This window comes from Balaenoptera physalus, assembly GCF_965194825.1.
Source record: "Balaenoptera physalus genome assembly, chromosome: 16".
Lineage (NCBI taxonomy): Eukaryota > Metazoa > Chordata > Mammalia > Artiodactyla > Balaenopteridae > Balaenoptera > Balaenoptera physalus.
The window spans coordinates 19161475-19174074 of record NC_138898.1 but is presented as its reverse complement, the minus strand read 5'-3'; the positions used below and the strand labels follow the sequence as shown (position 1 = coordinate 19174074).

General features: G+C 51.0%; 1 long non-coding RNA gene and 1 pseudogene across 2 annotated transcripts in view; one reads left to right on the top strand and one right to left on the bottom strand.

Moving 5' to 3' along the window:
- LOC309645377 overlaps positions 1 to 12600 on the bottom strand; it is a 74731-nt gene that overhangs the window by 21991 nt on the left and 40140 nt on the right. The gene's annotated exons all lie outside the window — the stretch shown is intronic.
- LOC309645347 (small ribosomal subunit protein uS8 pseudogene) lies at positions 7502 to 11330 on the top strand (annotated as a pseudogene). The gene has a single exon. The product of its transcript is annotated as a small ribosomal subunit protein uS8 pseudogene (transcript).

The following is a 12600-nucleotide window of genomic DNA, read 5'->3' as shown; positions in this document are numbered from 1 at the left end:
ATATATAAATAAATAATTTAGGGCTTCCCTGGTGGCGCAGTGGTTGAGAATCCACCTGCCAATGCAGGGGACACGGGTTCGATGCCTGGTCTGAGAAGATCCCACATGCTGCGGAGCAACTTAGCCCGTGTGCCACAACTATTGAGCCTGCGCTCTAGAGTCCGTGAGCCACAACTACTGAGCCTGCATGCCACAACTACGGAAGCCCATGCGCCTAGAGCCCATGCTCTGCAACAAGAGAAAGCACTGCAATAAGAAGCCCACGCACCGCAACAAAGAGTAGCCCCTGCTCACCGCAACTAGAGAAAGCCTGCGTGCAGCAACAAAGACCCAACACAGCCAAAAATAAATTAAATAAATAATTTTTTTAAATTAAAAAATAAATAAATTTTAAAATAGTAATAATACATGGTGTGAGTTTCATACAGTGACATTGCTTCTCCACATCATGTAGGGACTGTTTTACAGCACTGAGAACAAATATCGTATGGCTAACCAAAGTCATGGTAGATCTGTTGCAAATATGGTCCCAATTTTCCCTTCCCTGTATCCACATCCCTTGCAGTATGACTTCGTGGCTCCTCCCATTGAGAGATGAAGTCCATTTCTGCACATCTTGAACCTGGGCTGGCCTTGTGACTTGCTTTGCCCATCAAAACGTGCTAGAAGTGACATTGTGCCAGTTCTGAGCCCAGGTCTCAAGAAGCTTTGCATGCTACTGTTTGTTCCCTTGGAACCCTGCTCAGCCACCATGAACACAAGCTTGACCTAGCCTGCTGGAGGATGAGAGACCACAAAGACCAAAATGAGTCATCCCAGCCAAAGCCATTCTAGACCAGCCAACAATCAGCTGACACAGGAGGGGGCCCCAGCCGAGAGGAGGAGAACTGCTCAGCCAAGCCCAGCCAAGATCTGCAGAACCACCAGCTGACCCAGAGAATTATGAGTTAGATCAATAGTTGTTGTTGTAAGTCACTAAGTTTTGGAATGGTTTGTTACATAGCAGTAGCTAATTGATACACACACTTGGGGAGGGGGTACCTCGTAAGAAACAAGACAGAAACCTGTAACACGGTGTGATGCTGACATATCCAACATGTGTGCAGAGTGATGCGAACGCCTAGGAGGGAGGACTTAGCTCTTCAGGGAAGAAAGAGGGGCCAGTTAGAGGAGGCTTTCTGGAAGAGAAAATATGAGCACGTTTGTCCCAGGAACTCACCAGACAGAAGAAAGAACACGGGCAAAGGCATAACATCATGAAGAGAGAGGGGGCTTGGTCAAGAGCAGGGAGCTTCAGGCTCCTCTAGGACATGCAAAGGGGCAGAGCTAGAGGCAGAGCATCAGCTAAGGAGCACCTGGCTGGGAGGAGGTGGGGAGGCTTGTACGAACACCTGCTAGGGCTGCAGAAGGTGAGGCGAGGGGCTCGGACGGGGGGCTCCCGGACAGATAGAGTCAGGGCTGGAGAGCCAAGGAGGAAGCATGACTCCTCCACCAGACCCACGCTACTCCTGGACATGATGTAAGTCGCAGGGGTGTCCTGGACCAACCATAAGACAAGACCATTTCCCCCACTGTGGGGTCTTGGCAAGTCTGTCCTCTCTGAGCCTGTGGGTGTAGTATTCTCACCCCAGCTTCTCAGAGGTCCTCCCAAGGAGATCAGGAAATGAAGCCTGAGAAGGTGCCTTGTAAACTAGCAGACTCATGCAATTGGATGGGGTGGGAGTTATTCTCATTCCTCATTCTATGTATTTTCTCCAGTTTTATCCAGCAAAGGGAATTTTCCCCCCCAAAAAAAAGAAAGAAAGAAAAAAAGACCTGCACATCAGTTGGAATCCCACAGGAAGCATACAGCAATTGAGGGGAGTTTAATTTTTTTTAGGTTGAGCGGGACGCAGGAAAACTGACCAGGATGGTGCTGTACCTTAAGGATGACAGCAGTGGGGAGGCCTGCAGGGGAACAGTTACTGGGACAGAGAGGCGGAAGGGGCTACTGGCAGCAGCTGTGGCTCCTGTCACCAATCTGGTAGGGAGGGAGGTGGAGAAATCAATGCCCCGAATCTCACTCTCCTCCCCGCTCCAGTCTCCAGCCAGAACTCCCACTGGTTGGGCCCATCCAGAAGGCAGAAGGCAAGGAAGGTCACGATGCAGTCCTTACAGGTCAGCGGCTCAGTGCCAGAGCAGGGTAGGAAAAGTGGACAGTGGACCCAGGGGCACATGGAAGACGTCCAGCACCACCTCCTTAGAGGATGTGCAAGTTTCAGGAGGAGAAGAAGGCAGACACTCCAAGACCTGCCATGAAAAAGGCCAGGGACAGGACTACCACCCCTGTATCCAACCCCTTCTCCACGCAGCCTTCAATCCAACGGTTCTCAAAGTGTGGCCTGGGGGCACCCCTAGGGGTCCCTGGGATCCTTTCAAGGGGTCCACAAGGTCAAAACATTTTCATAATAATCCTAAGATGTTATTTGCCTTTCTACTCTCCTTCTCTCACAAGTGTACGGTGGGATTTTCTAGAGGCTACTTGAGGCAGCCACAATCCCCTGAAACGACTGTTAATTCCTCCCTCTTCCAACTGCGTATTTCAGTGAGGGCAGATCTTCTATATACATTTGAACCAAAACAAGTTACCACTAGAACCAAATGCAGAAGCAGATATGAGAATCTAGCAGTCTCTTATTAACCTTAATCTTTTCAAAAAATGTGATGTCAATTTATGTAAAAAGAACTTAATGTAAGACCATGCCCCTCTTCTCACATATTTTCCCTTGTTTTGGAAAATATAGATATTTTCTGTTAACAACGTGATTTATGCTGACACGTAATAGGTTGATTATTGTTATTATAAATGAATTAATAAATATTTTTAAGTTTCCATTTTGATTTCTAACACAGTAAATATTGATAGAGATAGCCCACATAAACAAAAGCTCTTTGAGGTATTCGATAATTTTTAGACATGCAAAGGGGTCCTCCGATGAAGAAGTTAGGTACCCACTGCTCTATGGGATGCTCGGAACAACTATCTATACTAACCACCCTGACTGTAACTAACACTGCCCACCTCCTGTTAGGCAGGAGGACACTAGGGCTCGGAGACAGGACAGGATGACAACTCCCCAGTCTCACACGGCTGGTTGATGGCACAGCCGGGATTCCAATCTGGGCGGTCTGGCACCGCGGCACGCACACTCTCCCCCACGGCCCCACCGCCCATGACGCGAGACGCCAGGGGAGTAGCACATGATGGTCCAGCACCTGTTCTGCCACCTCCTCCAAGGAGGGAAAATGACAGGGACTGATTGATCTCTATGATCAGCTACAAATGGTCCCTCCGTGTGGCCATGTTAATCAGCTTCTACCAGCCAGGATCTGACCAGTTTGAAAGGTTTATAGCAACAACGTGGTGCTGATTTATTTCACCTTAATAAAAAAGTGATCAAGGGAAACCTGCATCTATCATTCTATTTATCACTCGGAGTGATTTATGAACTAATTACACTTGCAGCGGCCGCAGGCTCTAAGGATGGGCCATGGTGGGGTGGTGGGGTCAGATTGGCCCTCGGCACTGCCTGGGACATACCCGACCAACCAACCGCCCTTCTCTTCCAGCTTTGCTCCTCACGCCCAAGCAAGACTGAATTCTCCAAGCAGTGTCGAGGCTCTGAGAAGATGGGGGGAGAGAGGAGAAAGGAAGGAGCTGTCCTGTCCCAGCCATTCCCTCCTTCCTCGCTTCCTTGTCCCTGGAGCAAGCAGCTCTGCTACCCCAGCTTCCTCCCAGGTCTCTGGAGGGAAAGGGGGGTCTTCAGACAAGATCTGGAGGGTATGGACGGTTTGGGGAGGGAAAAGATGAAAAGCCAACAGCCCAAAAAGGAGATTCCAGGCTAATGGGAACCTGCCAGAGGGCCTCCTTTCCCCTTCCTTGCTGCTCCGGGTAGGGCTGCAGGTGAAACATGGGACACCCAGTTAAGTTTGAATCACAGCTAAACAATGAATCACCTTTTAGTGCCAGAATGTCCCAAATATTGCATGGATGTCCTGTAAAATCTAGCAACCCCGGCTGCAAGGCTGTGAGGGATCTGGTTCAGTGTTCAGCAGACTGGAGCCGTCAGAACTCCCAGGGTCCATAGCCACGGACAGCCTCACTCCTCCCACCTGTTCTCTGACTGCTGGACCCCTCTGGGTCCTATGGGCTTCCGACGGGGGCCTCCGGGGGGATATGACTTCTCAGAGCTGGTGGGCAAAGACCCTCAAACTCCCTGAGCCTTATCTGTAAAATGGGGGTCCCTACCCTGTCCTTGTCCTTCACCGGCGTGCCACAGGGGTGGGGAAGGGGCTGTCTTGGGGTCGTCACGGTTGGGCCCCCACCCCTCTGTGAAGGTCGGGTTCCCTTTAGTTCTCTTGGGAAAATAACAGCTATCACTCCAAATTTTTTTTTTAATCATCTTCCCTGGAGCCTTGGGTTTGTAGTAGGAAAAGTCAGAAGGTAAGCTGGCACGGCCTTTGTGGGAGAGCACGGTACAGTATCTATTGAAATTGAAAGGAAATGTGTGCAACCATCCAGCTCCCAGGCATCCAGAGGAGGGAAACACTGGACTCTTGCAAAAGCTGTAGGAACACGGGTGTCCACCAAGGCATCACTTCCATTAACCCCCAGAAAGATCGGAAGCTGCCTGAAATCCATCAGAAGAGAACTAGGTAAGTGGATGGCGAGGCACGCAACCTACGCTGAAGTACAGGAAGGAGGAAGAGAAGTTTACTAACCTGTCAAGATTTCCAAGAAACACTGCTTTTAGAAAAGAGCACGTTGAGCAACATTCTATACCAGGGTTTCTTGACCTCAGCGCTACGGATGTTTTAGACCCGATAATCCTTTCTTGTGGGGGCTGCCTTCTGCCCTGAAGGACGTTTAGCAGCGTCCTGACCTCTACCCACTGGATGCCAGTAGCACCAACCCCACGAGCTGTGATGATCAAATACATCTCCAGACATTGCCAAGCGTCTCCAGGGGGTAAAGTCACCCCCCAGGGAGAACCACTGGTCTAGGCGTCATCAAGGATGTTTACGTGAGCAAAAGCAAACACCAAAACCAGTCTTTCTGTAGGGACTTGGGTAAGTTTGTGAGAGCACAGAGAAAGTCTGGAGGGCAAGTCTCTGGACAGGGAGCTGGGGTCACCTCTGGGGAGGGAGTGGGGGTGTGGGTGGGGGAAAGAGGAGGAGCACAGGAGGCTGTCACCTCCTTGTATTATCTGCCTGTTTGCCAGGCAGGACGTATGTGTTTCTCCCTTAATTGTATAACAGAGAGGAAAGAGAGGGGAGAGAAAAGAGAAAGAAGCAAGGAGAGGGGAGGGCAGAGAAGGGGAAGAAGGAAGGAAGGAAGGAAGGAAGGAAGGAAGGAAGGAAGGAAGGAAGGAAGGAAGGAAGGAAGGAACGGAGGGAGGGAGGGAGGGAGGGAGGAAGGAAAGAAGGAAGAAAGGGAGGGAGGGAGAGAAGGAAGGAGGGAGGGAGAGAAGGAGGGAGGGAGAGAAGGAGGGAGGGAGAGAAGGAGGGAGGGAGAGAAGGAGGGAGGGAGGGAGGGGGAGGGAACCCCAAAAGCCAGGTCTGGGCCGAGGTGCTGTGGGACCTCTTTGCTGTCTTTTCCTCTCTGGTCCTCAGTGTCCTCAAAGCAAATAAAGGGGGCTGCACCCACAGGAACTCCTGCCCTGTGCTCAACCCGGGTGAGCCCCAAGGTGACCTTGCCCCTCCCTCGGGCCAGTCCTCTGCACGCAGCCCAGCTGTGACACGGAGAAAACAGGGCTTGGGGCCTCGCTCTCCCTCCCAGCAGCTCGAGCTGATTAGCCTCCTGGGGGAAAGGGGAGGACAGGGTCTGGTCAGCCGCCCAGCTCCACGCTGAGGACTTGGTGGAGGCTTGATTAAATAATTACACAGAACCCACTGAGTAATCACACCGTCCCCAGAAACAAGGAGCACCTTCAGAGGAGGACCCGTTAGTGATGTGGGGGCGTGTGAGTGTGTCTGTCTTCTGCCTATGAGAAAATTATCATCACAAGACCTCATTTGCAAAATGCCTCCATCTCCCCCATCTCACTCCATCCCCTCCCAAACCCGGGTGTATAACGTAACCCCTGTTCCAGGACCGAGGACCCTGAGGCTCGGAGAGGTTTGGAGCTGGTTCAAGGTCCCAGGAGAAGGGTGGGGACAAGCCCAGCTCTGTCTGTCCCAGGGGGCTGGTGCCCAAAGGTGATCAGGAGGTCGGCACAGCCAGGACAAGGTTCAGGACTGAAAGATCCTAAGAGAGATTTCCAGTTTTTGTTTGTTGTTTTTTGTTTTGTTTCCCCACTGGGATTATTTCTCTCCTTTCAATTTTGGAAAACAAACCTACAATAAAACCGGCCCTGTGAGCCTTCCCAAGGTCAGCTGCTGCCAAGACAACAGCCCAGTGTGTCGGGTGAGAGGTGGGACGCCCCTGCAGCTACCCTGGTCCCCACCTGCCCAGGCCGAGGAGGGGGTGCTGGATGATGGGGAGGCCAGGCGTTCCAGGGGCTCTGCTGTCAGGCTGGGACCTCCTGGTCTTCCCCAGGGTGAGGGCCACGGGTGGCTGGCTGGATGGACATGAAGACTCTGGCACCCCTTCCAGCCAAGTGTTTGGTTTAACTGAGCTCTCCGTGGCCCAAAGGGCGGTGCCCACAGCTGACTCTGTGCTGGTCCAGCTACCCACCAGCCAGCCCCGTTGGCTCATTTATGCTGGAGCAGCCCAAATTCATTAATAATGATTAGTCTCTCCTCAAGAAGAGGTTCGCAATCAAAGGGCCATTAAAATTAAGTGCTGGAGGAAGGTGGTGGGGGGGCAGGGGGAGGGGCACGGAAGGAGGGGAGGGGGAGGGGCAGGCAGAGCTGGGCGTCAGTACCCTCAGACTCTGACACCTCCTTGCGGCGGGACCTTGTGTCCGTCACACCTCGGCCTCATTTTCAAGGACTTGAGGCTCAGTTTTGCCATCTCTGAAATGGAGGGGCGGTTGTGACTACATGGTCAGTGACAACACGAGTGGAAGCACCCAGCTTGGGGAATAAGTCTTGGGAGACCCTAGGATGAGGCTCCCAGCACCAGGACCCTGGGGGAGTTAGTGGAAAGGGAGGGGGATGCCCCCTGCCAGGCCGGACCCCTGAAGGTGCCTCTTCTCACCGTGCAGCTGTGCTCACTCTGGTCCCTGGGCACCATACACGCCCCCCTCGCAGTCCCAGCATCCCCAGGGCAGGATCACCGCCCTCTCCTCGTCTCCGGGCTGGAGCAGCAGAGCCATCAAGAGTCGCATGGGAGGGGAGGGGGGGCGGCCAGGACACCCACCCCTAGACCCTGGTGGAGGCTGGACCAGACAGGGCGTCCCTGCCCTCAGCCCCCCACCTGCCCTGTGGTTTCTCGGAAGGCCTCGGGTGCAGCGAGGAGGCCGGGGGCCCACACCCCGCGGACCCTCCACCTGCGTGGGTGACAAGAGTCCAAACCATGGCCCTCAACGGGGCACCAGGGCATCCAAAGTGGAGTCCCACACACGGGCGGCTGTGAAACGCACCCCCCTCTCAAGGCACAGAATTCAAATAGGAACAAAGAAAAGAAGCAAAAGAAGAAAACAGAATCCTGCAGCCTATCAGGTCTGGCCCTTCCTTGGGAGAAGGGGAGACGCCAAAACTCCAGAAGGGCTGAGCCCCAGGTTGATGTGGCCGCCTGATTCCTCTTGAGGACAGGAAATGGAATGTTACAAAGGCCCCTATTATGTGCCAAGCTCTCAACCTTGTTGCTTCATCTAACAACCACAAGGACACCACAAGGTTGGAATTAGTCATTCCCGTTTTACAGAGGGAAAAACTCAGAAGGACAAAGCAGCCCGTCCAAAATACCGTGTCTGGGACAGTCACAGTGCCAAGATCAAGATTCAAAGCCAGGAGCATTGGGTTCTGACTCCCTTCTCTTTCCACCCTTCCACTTGGCAACCAGGAGACTGGTGATGACATCGGGGGTGATTACAGCTGACACTTCCCAAGCCCCTCCACAGGCCAGGCTGCAGCTCCCGCAGATCTCAGTCCCCCATCCTCCCCACAAACCCGCCAGGCCTGGACTCTCCTACCATTTCAGAATGAAGACACTGAGGCACAGAAAAGCTAAATGACTCGTCCAAGGTCACGAGTTAGGACATGGCAGAGCCAGGACTCCACCTGACTCGCAGGGGCCAGCCTTGCCCTGCACTGGGACCCACTTGCACAGTGCTTGGAACAGAGCGACTGGTCCATAAAGAAATATTGGACAGAAGAGGGGATTGGTAGGGAGAGGGAAGGATGACAGATTAACACAGCAGTGGAGGGTGATGGTCAAGAGGGGGCACCCAACAGCCAAACGGCCTGGGTTCAGATCCCAGCTTGGCCACTTTTTAAGTACAAGCTTCTTAATTTTTCTCTGTGTCCATTTTCTTATCTGAAAAAATGACTGTAATAATAGTTCTTACCAGCTAGGGTTCTTCAGAGAAACAAGGAAGTTACTCCACAGCCTGGCACCTGCTGAGAGCTCTATTCTACCGTGGGTGAGTGGAGAGCAGGCAGCACCAAAGCTTTGGACTGGCTCACAGGCCAGCCCCAGGGTACCCTTATGAGGCCACCAGGGGCCGTCACATTCCACACTGCACAAGCCCAAAAGTGAGCACATCCTTAAATTTTGCACCCCGGGCGCCCGGCTTGCCTCACCCTAATCCCATCCACCCTCATCTGCCCACTAGTTTCTCCCTGAGCTCCCCCGGTCTCCTGGGGTCCTGCTGCCTCCACCCAGAGGATAAGTGCTCTCAGACCAGCCCTGCCAGGGTTTCCAGCCTGGTGACAGTAAGCTCCCCATCACTGAGAGGTTAGAACAGAGGCCAAATGGCCACATGGAGCCCTAAAGACAGGATAAGGGCTGCAGGGAAGCTGGAAACCCACTTCAAAGCTTTGAGTAAGCTGATGGGGTGAGCATCACCGGAGTGAATGATCACATCGCCACCTGGTGGTCATGTAGGAGATGGGCCAGTTGGCCCGGGGAGGGTGGAACAGAGCCCCCTCCAGCCCCCACCCCCTTGCCCCGCCCAGGTGCTTCTCACAACGGGGGCATTTAGACAAGTTAACAAATGTTAATCGAGGTCCTAATACCGAGCACTATTGATGAGTTATTTTCATACATTATATCATTGAATTCCAACAACTCTAAGGCAGGTATCATTATCCTTTTTACAGACGAGTATGCTGAGGCTCAGAGACTCAAAGTTAGTTGCCCAAGGTCACACAGCCAGCAAGTGGCAGAGCCAGGATTGGAGCTCAGACATTCTGACACCAAAGCCTTCCCTCATAATCGCTAAGCCTCAGGGGATTCAGTGAGAAAGAAAATAGACGCCTCCCCTGGCCTCACAGAGCTTACAGCCTAGTTGGGGCACACAAATCACAGATTCATTTATTAGGTGTCCACTGTGCATTAGGTGCCAGGGATGAAGAAAGTAGCCAGGGTCCCTGACCGAATCAAGCTTGTGGGGAAGACGGACATTAATCCAATAATCACACAAATAAATATACAACAGTGTAAAAAGACCTGAAGGAAAGGTATGGGTCTGAGACTGGACTTCAGGGTGCCTACCTGGCCTGGGGGGTCAGGGGAGTCTTCCCTGAAAAAGTGATGCATTGAGCTGAGATCTGGAAGATGTGCAGGTCTTACCTAGGCAAAGAGGCATGCATTCGTTCATTAGCAAATGAAAGCAGTGTGGCGTGTCCATCTATGTTTGCCTTTTTTTTGCTGTTGCACATATATAAATCCAGAAATAACACATGGAATATTTGCCTTTGCAACTTGCTTTCTTTTTTTATTTTTATTTTTATTTTTTATTTTTATTGGAGTATAGTTGATTTACATTGTTGTGTTAAGTTTCAGGTGTACAGCAAGGTGAATCAGTTATACATATATCCACTCTTTTTTCTTTTTTTTTTTTTTTTAGATTTTTTTTCCCATTTAGGCCATTACAGAGTATTGCGTAGAGTTCTCTGTGATATACAACAGGTCCTTATTAGTTATCTATTTAATATATAGTAGTGTGTGTACGTCGATCCCAATCTCCCCTTTATCCCTCCCCCACCTTCCCCCGGGTAACCATTGGATTGTTTTCTACATCTGTAACTCTATTTCTGTTTTGTAAATAAGTTCATTTGTACCGTTTTTTTAGATTCCACATATAAGCGATATCACACGATATTTGTCCTTCTCTGTCTGACTTACTTCACTCAGTGTGACAATCTCTAGGTCCATCCATGTGGCTGCAAATTTGCAGCCTGCTTTCTTACTCCACATTGTTCTTCAGGTCTTTTCATGTCAACACATAGAACCATTCATTTTAACTAAGGAGGTCATCATGCCATGGACACCTGCCATATGCACTATGATTTATCTATCCATGGTCCTGCTGATGGCATTTGTGTTGTTTCCAGATTTTCACGCCTAAAAACAGTGCTACAGCCAACATTCTCCAAGTGGATACATCTCAAAGTGCACGTATGTTAGAGTTCCTCTGAAGTAGGGGCCTGTATTCTTTTAAGTACTTTTCAACATCATTTTGGTGGGGGTGAGGAGAAAAGACATTTCTATTAATAAAAAATGTATCTTTCCACCATCTTTCCGTGCTGCCATAATGGTGTATATGAACGTCCTGGCTGATGCTCTCAAGAATATCAACAATGCCAAAAAGAGAGGCAAAGGCCAGGTTCTTATTAGGCCATGCTCCAAAGTCATCGTCAGATTTCTGTGATGATGAAGCCTGGTTACAATGGTGAAGTTGAAATCATCGATGATCACAGGGCTGGGAAAATTGTTGTGAACCTCACAGGCAGGCTAAATAAGTGTGGAGTGATCAGCCCCAGATTTGATGTGCAACTCAAAGATCTAGAAAAACCTGCTGCCATCCCACCAGTTTGGTTTCATTGTACTGACAACCTCAGCTGACATCATGGACCATGAAGAAGCAAGATGAAAACACACAGGAGGGAAAATCCTTGGATTCTTTTTCTAGGGATGTTATACATACATGCAAATAAAATGCCTCAGAGGACTCTGAAAAAAATAAATAATAAAAAAATAAAATTTAAAACGTATACAAAAACAAATGCATTTACTAGTTCATTTACCCTGGCTGAAGCCACTTGAAGGTTCTGAAACATTTGCCAAAATGTTTCCCAAATTTCTGAAGACTTTGTTCTTTCTTCCCTTTTTTTGCAAAATTTTTCCCAAATGGACAGCTTCTTAGAAGACATACTTAAAGGGTTTTAAATGATGTGGGGGTTTTTTTAATCACTCATTTCATAAACAGGACTACCTTTTGCAAGCCTGATTTCAAGGTTTCAGCTGAGTGCTCTGTGGCCTTCAGGCTGGCGGGTGTCAGGCAGGTAACATCCCTGTAGTTACACCAGGTCACCTGGAGATGTACATTATCTGAGGTAGGTGGCTCCCTGGAGGTGGGGCTCACGTTTCTATTCAAGCTTTTGCACGTTGGACCAGTGTGCATGCTACCCGGTCTGTGACGAGCTTCATGGGAAAACCTGAGTTAACCAGCACCCTACTTCCTGCTGACCCCCTTCATGTGTTAGGGTCCCTTCACCTGGCTCCAGGTGTATGTGTAAACTCCACATGAGAGGTTTCTAGAGCATCAGGTCTGACACAGACCTTGAGGCCCATGGTGGTCTGTGTGTGTGTGAATGTGGGATGTGGGGCGAGGGGTGGCTGCCCAGGTCTCATCAACCCCTTTTCTGGAATTGCCTCTGATTCTCAGAACTATAGCTAGGGGAGGGTGAAAGGGGCTCTAAAGCCAGGCCTCACCACCTTCTCTACCAGATTCACTCACCGGACTCCCCATGGTCCACTCTGTCAGGACATAAACTGAGCGGAGCAGGGCTGCACAGAAAGTCGCATCCCAGGAGACGGGGTGTCTGACCCAGCAGCAGTTCCAAAATCTGCCACCAGGTGGCAGCAAAGCTCCTGCTCTGGCCCTCGTCTCTCAGTGGCTTGGGGGGTCCACTGGGACCCTCAGATCTTCATCCAGACCCTGTCTTGTGGTTCCTCTGCTTGTCTCAGCTGTGTGACTCACTCTGAGTCCCCCTGCCCCCATAGGAAACCCCTCCAGCTGGCTAAGATACTATAGTCAACTGAGGCACAAGGAATCCTGTGCCCCTGAGAATCTGTGTTCCATTCCATCACACTGGAGGCATAGAGTGGGACTACCAGACAGCCCTGGAAAACCCAGGAGGGGATGTGAGGAGGCTCGGGCCAATGTGCAGCAGAGAGAGGGCTTCCAGAACCCAATAAAGTAGCCCTGGTCCCTGTCCCAGCTTCTGTCCCTTCCTTCACCTGTGGCCATAAGACCCTGAACCAAGGGTGAGTGGTCTGTGGCCACAGGCCAAGCCTGGCCTTCTCTGCCCACCATTCCAGGCAGTGCTGAGCTCACTGGCCTCAGCCCCTTACACGATATGCCTCAGCAAAGGGGGGCCCCATGCGAGGCCCCAGATCTCTGGACTAGCACAGGTCCATCTGATGTCCCCCAAGATGCTGTCTCTAGC